Raw genomic sequence first — 12,900 nt, 5'->3', positions numbered from 1 at the left:
ATATGGTGATATATATTCAATTTTGAAACGTCTAAGGTATCTTAATGTATTAATGTGTAATATTATTGATATAATTCGGTTAGTTTCATGTTTTGATTATTCATTGAGTTGTTTATTGTGCTTAAAGCTTACTAAGCTAAGTTGGCTTACTCTGTGTGTTTATTTATTTTGTTTTATAGATTTTGGTTGTAAGTCACAAGCTCGGGGATCGTTATCGAAGTCATCCACACTATCATCAACTTTCGGTACTATTAAAAGTTTATTTTCGAACTTATGGCATATATAGGCTAATATGTATTTTGTTCAACTTTGAATATGTGTATATATATATATTGAGCCATGCGAATATGGCTTATCTTTAGAGTTTGGATATGGTTATGTTTGGCAATGGTTTATCTCATTTTGATTATAATGATATGTGAAGTGAATGAAAAGTAAATGTGAATGGTATTATATGTGCAGGTAATAGCTTGTAATGATAAGTGGAATTGGCTATGGTTGGTCACTTGGTTTTGATATGTTTAAATATAAATAAATATGGTTTGATGATTTGATTTTGATATATGTTTATTCATTTATAAACGTGAGCTCAGGTGTTAGCATGTTTAATGTATACTAGAAATGCATGATATGAGGCATGCCTATATTCGAATATGCAAATATTAGTTTAGTTCAGTTTGCATGGAAAAAAATGTATAAGTACTATAATTAGTTATGAGTTTATTAATGGTGAATTATTGAGATTTTATTGTTTAATAAAGTTTGTAAGTGAGACATTGATAAATGACCATTTGAATAGTGATTTTATGCAATAGTACACCATGAGCATTATATACATTTTTGCAAAATTGATAATTATGTGTATGTATATACATGTACTTTGATTGTTAATTGAATGATGGTTTGGGTATATAATGAAAGTATATGTGTATGTTTATATTTGTTAATGAAAATGTGATTATTTGAAAGGTATAGATTCGGTTAAATTTTGAGGTATGATTTGTAAATGCAATATGATAAATAAAGCATGTTTAATATTTAATTAGCCATGTGCTTTATATATATTTATGAGTATGAATTGTATGAATATGTGAATGTTGGAATTTTATTTTTGCTCAATAATGCCTCGTAACCCTAATCCAGCGACGGGTACAGGTTGGGGGTGTTACATACGCAGCCTAGCACACGAGCGTGTGGAGCCATTTCGTGAGTTACATAGCCTACCACAAGGGCGTTTGGCTTGGCCGTGTGACCCAACTCAGAAAGTTACATGGGTGAGGACACGACCTAACCACAAGGCCAGTGACCCATGCAGTCCAAATTTTCTAATTTTTTCTTTAACTTTCCAAATGTTTCCAAATTAGTCCCTAATTGTTTTTAAATTATTTTTAAGGCCACGGGGGCTCGATTTAGGGACGATATGTACATGAGTGAATGTTTTATATCATGTTATGTCAATGTACAAAATGTACAATTTAATGTTCAAATTGTACAGTAATGCTTTGAAACCCTATTTCGACGACGGACACGAGTTAGGAGTGTTACAAGAAATTTAACGACCACCCTAGCATTATTAGTTGGTAAAGTTTGAGCTTCAACCTATTTTGATACGTAATCGACTACTACCAGTATGTATTTATTACCATAAGAACTAGAAAACAGTCCCATGAAATTAATATCCCAAATGTCAAAAATTTCACAAGAAAGCATGTAAGTTTGAGGCATTCCATCACATTTGAAAATATTACCTGTTCTTTGATATCTACCACAAGAAGCGACATACCTGTTAGCATCTTTGAATAGTTTAGGCCAATAAAAACCTAATCCAAGTGCTTTATGTGCTGCCCTGATCTCACTGTAGTGTCCTCCTGTCAGTCCCGAATTACAATTTATTCACTTCTGGTTTCGAAACACACCTTTGAATTACCTGATCTGCACACATACGAAAAAGAAAAAGATCCTTGCAAAAATAGTTTTTCACATCAGCAAAGAATCACTTCTTTTGATGATGAGTCAACCCTTTTGGTAAAATGTTAACAACCAAATAATTCACGATATTTGCAAACTAAAGGCCTTCAGAATCGGTTATAGCAAAGAGTCATTCTTCAAGAAACGAGTCATTTATCTCCTTCTCATTAAGCTACTCAAGATAGGGATTCTCAAGTTTCGAAAGGTAGTCTACTACAAGATTTTCAGCCCCTTTCTTATCTTTAATTTCCAAATCAAATTCCTGCAATAATAAAATCCACCTTATAAGTCAAAGTTTTGCATCCGGTTTAGTGAAAAGGTAGCAAGAGCGGAGTGGTCAGTGTACACAACTTTAGACAGTATTAAATAAGGTCTAAATTTATCGAATGCAAAAATCACATCTAGTAATTCTTTTTTGGTAGTGGTGTAATTCTCACTTCGTTGTCCAAGAACTGTACCTACGGCAAAATCATTTCATCACACATTAATACAAAAGGTAAATTCCAATCAAGTGCGACAATAATCGGGGCATTAATTAATTTGTCCTTAAGAACATTAAACGCCTCCAAACATTTCTAACTGAATTTGAATGGCATATCTTTTTCTAGCAAATTAGTTAAAAGCTTATCTATTTTAGAAAAATCTTTGATAAAACTTCTATAGAACTCAATATGTCCTAAGAAACTTCTAATAACCTTAATTGAATTAGTGGGAGGTAATTTTTCGATAGTTTCCATTTTCGATTTATCAACCTCGATCCCTTTACTAGAAATTTTATGGTCCAAAATAATCTCTTCTTGAACCATGAAGTGACATTTTTCCCAATTAAGCACAAGGTTCGTTTCCTCACATATCATCAAAATTCGTTTTAAGTTATTAAGGCAAAAATAGAAATAATTATTGAATACCGAGAAGTCCATCAATACCTCCATAATGTCTTCTACGAGCTCATCAAAGATGGCTAACATGCAACGCTAAAAAATAGTAGGAGCATTACATAATCCAAAAGGCATTCTTTGGTAAGCAAACGTACCATATGGACATGTAAATGTCATTTTCTCTTGATCTTCTATAGCTATTGGAATTTGGAAATAGCTAGAAAGCCTATCTAGGAAGCAATAATACATGTGACCAGATAATCTCTCTAATATTTGATCCACAAAGAGGTAGAGAAAATGGTCTTCCCTTGTAGCATCGTTCGACTTCCTATAATCAATACAAACTCTTCATCCCATGATTGTTCTTGTTGGAATCAAATCATTCTTCTCATTAGCTACAACATTTATACCTCTTTTCTTAGGAACAACCTATACAAGACTCATCCAAGTACTATCAGAAATAGGATAAATAACTCCAGCATCTAGAAGTTTAATTACCTCAGCCTTAACAACTTCCTTCTTGTTGAGATTTAGCCTCCTTTGAGCTTGTACACATTGTTTATACTTTCTTCAATTAAAATTTTATAGGTGTAAAAAGAAGGGTTGATCCCTCTAATGTCTGAAATTTTCTAGGCTATAGCTCTTTTGTGTTCCTTTAACACTTGCAGTAACTCATCTTTCTCATTCGGCTTTAAATATGAAACAATAATCACCGAAAATGTAAAATTTTTCTCAAGGAATGCATGCTCCAAATGATTTGGCAATTGCTTCAGTTCCAATTTTGGAGGTGCTTCAATAAAGGGCTTCAATTTTAGTTCTTTACTTACCTCAATAGCAGCATGATTTTTATGTCTTAGTGGAGACTCATTAGTATCTAGGTCAATTTTCATCTCATTTATCACAACATTATATCCATCAACCTTCTCTCCTTGAACAAGACACAGTTCCAACGTGTCCTTTTTAACAATTTCCTGCAAAGAATCTTGAATAGCATGATCAATAAAATCGATAAAATAATAGAAATCATCTCGCTCTCTAGAAAATAGCATGGCATCATAAATTTGAAAAATGATCTCATCATCACCCACCCTAAGCACAAGTTTACCATTACCCACATCAATTATAGTTCTAGCAGTAGCTAAAAAGGGTCAACCCAAAATTAAAGGCACTTCAATGTCCTCATCCATGTCAAGTATAACAAAATCAATAGGGAATATGAATTTATCTACTTCCACAAGTACATCTTCAATAATACCCCTAGGATATTTAACAAATTTGGCAGCTAATTGAATACTAATCCTAATGGGATTCGGTTCCCTAAAATCAAGTTGCTTGAACATTTTACAAGGCATCAAATTAATACTAGCACCCAAATCAGTTAATGCTTTTTCAATGTTTAAACTACCAATAAAACAATGAATAGTAAAACTTCTTAGGTCTTCTAGCTTGGTGGGCAATTTATTTTGGAGAATGGTTGAACACTCTTCATTGAGTTCTACAGTGGATAGCTCTTCAAACTTCATTTTATTTGCAAAAAGCTCCTTTAAAAAATTTTACATATGTGGACATCTGTGAAAGAGCTTCAACAAAAGGTAAGTTAATATGTAATTGTTTAAAAAGTTTAAAAAATTTACCAAATTTTTCATCCATGCGGTCTTTCTTCAACTTTGTTGGGTATGGTATCGGTGGTTTGTATTCTTTAAGTACCACAATTTGATTTTTTTTTATTTTTTCCACCCCATCATCTTTCTTATCAGTTTCTTGTTTCAGCTTATTTTCAAGTTCAGACAACTCATTCTCATTCCTTAATGAAACTGCTTTAACGTGCTCTTTGGGTTAGGTTCAGTGTTACTAGGTAGCTACCTTATTGCCTTTCTGAAATCAGTTTAGCAAGATGCCCAATCTAATTTTCAAGCCAATGAATTGATGCTTGCTGATTTTTCAAAGTTGTCTCAGTGTTTTGAAATTGAGTTTCTGACACCGAAATGAATTTGGCTAACATCTCTTCAAGGTTCAATTTTTTTTCTTGCTAATAAGGTTGTTGGAAACTCGGAGGAGGTTGTGAATTTTGATTTCCTTGACCACCCCATGAGAAATTTAGATGGTTTCTCCAACTTGCATTATATATATTGCTATAGGGATTAGTCTAGACTTGTTTATGCTCCATGTTAGACTTGAAGGGTGAATATTTTGAATTAAGCATCCCCGCTTCATTCGCATCACACTGCATCACCAATTCACCTGCTTAGACAAATTTAAACCATCAATTTTCTTACCAAGAGCTTCAACCTGATTAGCTAGCATAGAAACTACATCAATATCAAAAACTTCAACTACCTTGACAGGTTTTACTCTCATAACTTGCCATTGATAATTATTCAGTGTCATCTCCTCAATAAATTTTTGAGTTGCCTCAGATATTTTATTCTTTAAAGTTCTGCTAACTGCTGCATCAATCATATGTTTAGTCGAGAGATTCAAACCATTGTAAAAAGTTTGAACTTGGAGCCGCAAAGGTAATCCATGGTGAGGACACCTTCTTAACAAATCGTTGAATATCTCTCCCAAGTATCATGAAGAGTCTCAATATCAAACTGAACAAAAGAAGAGATTTCATTCATCTACTTAGATATTTTAACCGATGGAAAATATTTTAACAAAAAATTTTCAGTCATCTACGCCCAAATAATGATAGAACCTTGTGGTAAAGAGTTTAACCACTATTTTTCCTTAATTCTTAATTAGAATGGGAACAACCGTAAGCGTATGGCATCATCAGTAATGTCATTGATCTTGAAAGTGTTGCAAATCTTAAGTTGTAACATCCCAATTTTTAGGCCTAGTCGGAACAGTGTTTTCGGGACCACAAATTCGACATAAGAAAATTTATTTTTATTATATCTGTATGGTCCACGATTTCACAGAATGAATTTGGGAAATTTTCGTTAAAAAATTTTGACGTTTGGGTATTTAATTTGGTCAAAAGGACTAAATCGTAAAAAGTGCAAAATGTGAGTTCTAGATGTTAAAGGTGTCAAATTTCTATGGACTTTAAATTAGAGGTCTTTATATAGAAATTGGACCATTGGGCATTTGTTGGACAAAAATGGGCATGAGATAGGTGAAATGAACAACTTTAAGTTAGGGGCATTTAGGTAATCTAGTAAATACATGAATTAAAAGCCCAAAATAGACAAAATTGGCTTCCATCTTCTTGCTCCAGCCGAAACCCCCATGGAAGCCATGGCTAGGGTTTTTTTCAAACTTCCAAGCTCAATAGTAAGTGATCTCTAGCCCCGTTTTCAAAGTTCTTTACATTTTTGAAGTTCTCGTAACTCGATTTACCTATTTCTACCATTATTTTAAGCTAGGGCTCATGTCTAAAAATTTACCCATGAATTACATGCATGTGTTTTGATGTCTAATGGTAGAAAATGAATGTTGGGAGTTAGATAAACATATTTTGTTAAGTAATTTTCGGTGAAAACGTCCAAAAGAATCGTTTTGAGAAAATTATAAAATGTGTAGTAAGTGTTTTAATGAAAATTTTGAGATGCTATAGTTATGAAAATGGTTCAACTAGGCTTGGGTAACAAAGAAATTGAGTGCATTTCATTTTACGAGCCTAGGGGAAAAAGTGTAATTATGATAAAGTTTAGGGGCAAAAATGTAATTTTTCCAAAATATGATATTTGGACCACATTGAATAATGTGACTAATAATTAGACTAAATATGACATTATAGATCGAAGAAATTGAGGTTCGGACCTAGAACAGGGGAAAAACGAAGAATCGATGGTTAGGTCCCTTTTTAATAACCTTGGTGTCGAGGTAAGTTCATGTGTAAATGATATTACCTTATGTTATGTATTTTATATTTCGATATTGCATGAATCGTACATTTTTTTCCGTGATTTTTTCCAATGATGATTATGACGAAGTTTCGATGAATGAGAAATCCCGAATGAATCTTAAAGATGAATAAGGTACAAATATCAAAACAATAAGGTTATTAGGATTTCGTATAAGACCATATCTGAGATATGGCCTCGGTATGTGATTTCGTATAAGACCATGTCGAGGACATGGCATCAATATGATATTTCATGTAAGACCATATCGGGGATATGTCATTGAAACAATACTATATGTATGAGATTTCCAAGTAACCCTAGGTATTCTGAATGATCCAACGGATAAGTTCAAAACGAGAAGGTATGTGACCGTATTACGAGTGGTACAGGTATGTACATATAACTCATGTGAAGTGAATTCGGTTTATGATGCATTATTGATAAGGATATGAATGAGTAAAATATGTATTTATACCATGATGGTTGGAACAATTGGTAAAAGTGTTAATGATTTAGTTATCATTATTTTATACTAAAACAGTTTTGGACAACAGCAGCAGAAAGTGAGTTAGAGGTTGAATAAAATATGTAATTAAATCTTATTGAGCCTAGTTTCACATAAAAGAAACGGTATAAGAAAAAGAATATCAGATTATGAGATATTTAAATTTTCGTGAGACTGAGTCAGAATGTTTTCAGCATCCCCTGCTCTGATTTGAGAAAATCATCAAAAATTGTACAAAAATAATTATGGGTTATAATTTATATTATTAGATTCTTTAATGAGTATATTTTCAAAAGAAATAAATTGGAACATCATTCGAATCCCGTATGAGAAGATAATTAATTTTTAGCGAAGAGAGGTCAAAACTGTCAAACAACGAAAAAGGGGTAACTTTGAAGAATAAACTGTACTAATTGGCTAAACCAAAAATTCTGAAAATTTTATGGTAGGAAGATATGTGAGTCTAGTTTCAGGAAAAATTAACGGATCTTAAATTAGAGCTCCATATCTTCATATATAAATGATTTAGTGTCTATGAATCGAGTAGACAGCTTGACTGGAATTTGATCAAATAGTGGATTAATATGCAGTTATAATTGTGATATCTTGAGAGCATGTTGTAAGAATTTGGTAAAAGCATATTAATAAAATTTATTATTATTTTCGTATGAACTTTCTAAGTTTTATAGCTTACTCCCCTCCCTTTCCCATCTCTTATAGGTTAATTTTTGCTAGCTCGGGTTGGAGATTGCCGGATATGTCATCACACTATCAAGTTATCACGTTGGGTAAAAACGGATACAACCCTCTTAAGTTTATGGCATGTATAAGGACTAAGTCACTCTGTGAATATGTCTTTATAAGTTAGCCAAATGTATTGGCTAGTAATAGTTAATAGATTGATGTTGAAGGTAGCCATGCAAATTTGCTTATATGGCTTAAATGGTCGTAAATTAAATTTTGTATACATGTATGTGCCAATGCTTTGAAGACGTGGATTTTGTTATGAGCCATGAATGCTTGAAGATTTAAATTAGATTTGTTGGAATGTTGATAATTATGATATAAATGGATAAATTGGAGGCAAACCAATTATATATATATTATGTGTGTTTTGGTAAGTTTGGACTTGAATAAGAGAAATTTCATGTGCATGCATGTGTTGTTGTGAGGATACCATGCTTGAGCCTTAATTGTGGATGTATAATTGCTCAATTAAGTATGTTAATTGTTATAGAGATGTATAAGTGTATGTGTACAACTATGGGTGGCAAATGGCTTGGAAAATAGCATTGTATTTGTCCACGCGGGTAGAGATACGGGCGTGTGTCTAAGTCGTGTATGACACACGGCCTGCCCCCATGGGCGTGTAGTCCGGTTGTGTGTCCCTTGCATCTTGTACTTTAACTTCTAATTGGTCACACGGGCTAAGACACGGTCGTGTGTCTCAGCCGTGTGAGGGATATGGCCTTGGGACATGGGCGTGTGCTTTGGCCGTGTGCCCCTAATTTGGTGATTACGTCATAAACAAAGAGTTACACGGCTGAGGACACGGGCGTGTGTGACCACATGGCCTATCCGCATAGGCGTGTGACTCTGTTTCATCTAAGTTTTCCCAGAAGTTTTAAAAGTTTCCGGTTTAGTCCCAAATCACCTTTGATGCGTGTATAGGGCCTCTCAAGCCCGTTTAAGGGACGTTATACATATATATGAATGTTTTTTATTTAGACAAAATTTTATGGTTGTTTTATGTGATTATGTATGTTTAAGTTTGATAATGCCTCATATCCTGTCCCGACCTCGGACACGGGTAAGGGGTGCTACATAAAAAGTTAGTCAAATAAGCATTCGAATCTTCATTTTACAAACCATCAAATCGAACATATTGTTGCACCGTTTGAATTGTGCTCGGTTTGATCTCAAAGTTGTCTGCATTAACAGTCGGCCTAACAATACTCGATTCAGCTCCAATCAGAGTGGGTTTAGCATAATCATACATAGTACGAGGGGCAAGACCTGCAGGAGGTAGCTAATTATTTTTATTATGACTCATCTCCACAATAATATTCTTTTCCTCATGATCATCTACTGTACTCTGTTGATTTAGCCTTGCTTCTCTAACCTCTCTACGATTTCTGCGAGCAGTTCTTTCAATCTCACTATAAAAAATTATTGGTTCCAATGAGTTTCCTCTAGTCATAAACCTAAAGAACCTATCAAAATCAAACAAACAAAAATATTAAAAATATAAAAATTAAATTAAAAATAAATAAAATAAAAAATAGCTAAATTAATAAAAATAATTTTTTCCTGATATTTCAGTCCCTAAATACAACACCAAAAACTTGATGTCCACGAAACCAACTAAAAATATGACAAACAGAAATACCTTTATAGATAAATAGTATAACTACGGTGAGCAAATATATCGTTCCCACGAGGACTAAAAGTACTAGTAATTACTGTCTTTCTATTATTTAACCGACAAATTAAAGTGATTGAATTAAACCCAAATTAACTAAATTAATTAACTAAGAACTCTGTAAAGAACAAATCAGAAAAATAATTGAATAATAACCAAGAAGCGAAACAATACCCAAGAAAGAATACACCTAGACTGCATCTGTCATTATCAATCTAAATTAAACAATTTATTCACTTAATATCTTCATCCGTAGAAATCACTAAATTATGTTAATATCTCTCTTCAAAACTCAGAGCAACTAACTCTAGGTTAATTAATTAAAATTTCTTTCTAATTAAAACATCTATTATCACATTAACTCGATTTATGGATTCCCCTATTAGATTTAACTCTAATCCGATAGATTTATGTCTTCCTATTTTTAGGATTGCATGTAACTCCACTCAATTATGCTAGATCTACTCTAAATAAGGTCTATTCCTCCTCTGAATTAAGCACATCAAACATGAATTAATAATCTAAAAATATTAAATCTAAAATTAAACACACATAATTGAGAACAAGATTCAAGTATTTATTGCGTCAAACAGAAATCAAAAGACAGAATGCATCATAGAGTTCATCTCCCTTAGGTATTTAGAAAATTAGTTTATAATCGTGAATAAAAACATCTCAAAATCAATATAACCACAAGAAATAGAAAAACTCATAATAAACTTCAAAGAAATCAAAAGGAAATCTTTAATCTTAGTAGAAATCTACTTCAGAGTCGACTTCAATGGCCTTTTTTGAGTTATTTTCTTCAATCTTCTCTGATGGCCTCCTTTCCTATAATTATATTTGGTATTTATATTTCTTAAAATGCCCAAAAAAATTTAAAGATTGCATTTTTTTCACGTGTCCAAAGTGCAAATCACGAAATCTACGCGGTCTGGCACATGGCTATGTGACAGCCCGTGTGGCTCACACGACAGTGTACCTAGCCCGTGTAGGAAGGCCTAGCCCATGTGGCTCCTGAAATCTGCTCCAATTATCTAATTTTTGCTTCGTTTTTACTCATTTTGCTCCCAAATGCTCTTCTAAGTATAGAAACATGATTTTAAAGGATTCAAAGTATAAAGTTCACCATTTTGCATTGATTAATCACTCAAAAACACATTAAGAATTGAATTAAAATATCTTACTTTTGACACTTATCATTGAACAAAATTTAAAATTTATACTTAAAAGTTAAAAATTAAGTCTCACTTTTTTTAAAAAATATTAATCCAATTGTTAGAATCGTAAATGTATTAGCGAAAATAAATATGTTAAATTGAAATTTTTTATAGAAACTACCAATAACAATAACAAATGAACCAAGATTTTAAAATTGAAAAAGTAAGAAGATTGAATTTTTAACTTTTTAGCGCAGGACTAGATCTTAAATTTTATACAGATACATAATCTAACAGAACATTTTAACCTTTATTATTCTTCCTTAAATTTAAAAATAACCTAAAAAGTTTGTTTTTTCCAGGATCCCAAATACATCCACTGCAAAAAAAATTTATTTTATTTTCTATCTTATTTTAAAAATGATTTTGATATTTTATTTTTGAAAATAAAAATCAAATGTAATGCATAGAACTAAAAGTTTGATAATGAAAATATGTAAACTCGTTTTTCTAGAAATAAAATAGAATAATTTTACATTGATTCGAATTAGGATATTCGATTAAATATTTAAGAATTGTTGAAAACAATAATATTTTTATGTTTATATATTTAAACAAAGGTCAATTATTTCTCATTTATCTAAAATAAAATTTATTTATTAAAATAATAATTTTATAAATAAAATAATATATAAAACAATTTAAAGTGAAAAATCATACTATGAACAAGACTCACACAGATTCAACCTAACTTTTCCTTTCTTCAATATGCGGTTAGATAAAAAGCTATAGCCTGAAATCCCCAAGTTAAAAATGTCGAGAATAGAAGTCTTTAGAATGAAGGAAGCATGATGGAATATACAGTTGAAGACAAAAAGTTGGGACACCAATTACGTTAAAGGCTATGAGCCTACATTGGCTCTAGTGATTGTGGTTCAGATAGTTCCTATACAATTATATGTATTTTAATTATTAAATTTCATGTAAAAAGAGAAAAATTAGTTCACTTTTTTTAAAATTTTGTACGTATCTTATAAAATATTATGATTTAAATATTTTTATATTTTAAAGTTTTAATTTATTCTAAAAATTTAAAAACAAAAATTAAAACACTCTAATAGTTAACTATTTCTATAATTTAGCCTCTTTTTTTTTTTTTTCAAATATGCTGCATCAAATTAAAATGCTGGATTCGCCGTGATGCAGAAACAGGGAACGAGGAGCGATTCACCATCAATGTTCACCACTAGTACTATTGATCACGATTGAAGCACTTTAAATCCTTGTTAAAGGGTGCTAATCTCTTTACACTCCACACATGGGGCACATTTGACAGATTTCCATTACTACAATCATTCTTCAATGTCACACAGCTTTGTACCTCTCCTACCAAGTTGTTTCAGCTTTGTTTCTTTGGCTGACTCCGCTCTGCAACATCTTAATACAACGCAATATATGCCACAGCATATTTGTCTCAACAGGAAACCAACTACATGACAAACGATTGTGCCTAAAATAATATTTTACCGAATTGCAAGCTGGCCTAGTAACATTCATACCTTGTCCCGAGATTTAAGTGAAAATACCCGATATTATACTACATATTCAAATATCTACTGAACCATGGAGCCTCAAGCCTAGAAAGACTCAAAAATGCCCAAAACTATGCTATTCTGACTCCGACATTATATTCAATCTTTTCCAAATTTTTTCACGTATATGGAGAGCTTAAAAGGTTCATATCCTCAGGTCAGATCCATGCTCGAAGATAGAAAAGAAGCTCCGAGCAACATAGCTTGAAAGAATTCCATAACCCAAAACTAAACTATTCACTTGGGGTAGAATTTTTTGCGTCCAAGAACATTCTTTAAAAAAGTAACTGCAACATTGCCAGTGAAGAATAATTTTATATGAAACTATAAAATAGAATTAAAGTCCATTCTTTCCAGTAAACATGATCCTGATATTTCCTTTTTCCAAATAGACATAAGTAATGCGTTCATAAATTGTTGTAGAAGTAAGGGCACTCTGCTTTGCAACCCAGCTAATGGATATAAAACTACCAACAAAAGGCAGATGTTGGTCCTCAGGATAAACTAGTTAAATCCTATTA

The 12,900-nt window shown here is 32.1% G+C and overlaps 1 non-coding gene across 1 annotated transcript; it reads left to right on the top strand.

Annotated features, from left to right (window-relative positions):
• The first annotated feature begins 5,364 nt into the window (after window positions 1-5,364).
• On the top strand, window positions 5,365-5,472 carry LOC128290879 (small nucleolar RNA R71). The gene has a single exon (XR_008280661.1). It is a non-coding gene; the product is annotated as a small nucleolar RNA R71 (small nucleolar RNA).
• The last annotated feature ends 7,428 nt before the right edge of the window (window positions 5,473-12,900 follow it).

The sequence above is a fragment of the Gossypium arboreum genome, chromosome 3 (genome assembly GCF_025698485.1).
Source record: "Gossypium arboreum isolate Shixiya-1 chromosome 3, ASM2569848v2, whole genome shotgun sequence".
Taxonomy (NCBI): Eukaryota; Viridiplantae; Streptophyta; class Magnoliopsida; order Malvales; family Malvaceae; genus Gossypium; species Gossypium arboreum.
Note: the sequence above shows the minus strand (reverse complement) of the source record. Positions and strands in the feature narration are given on the sequence as shown.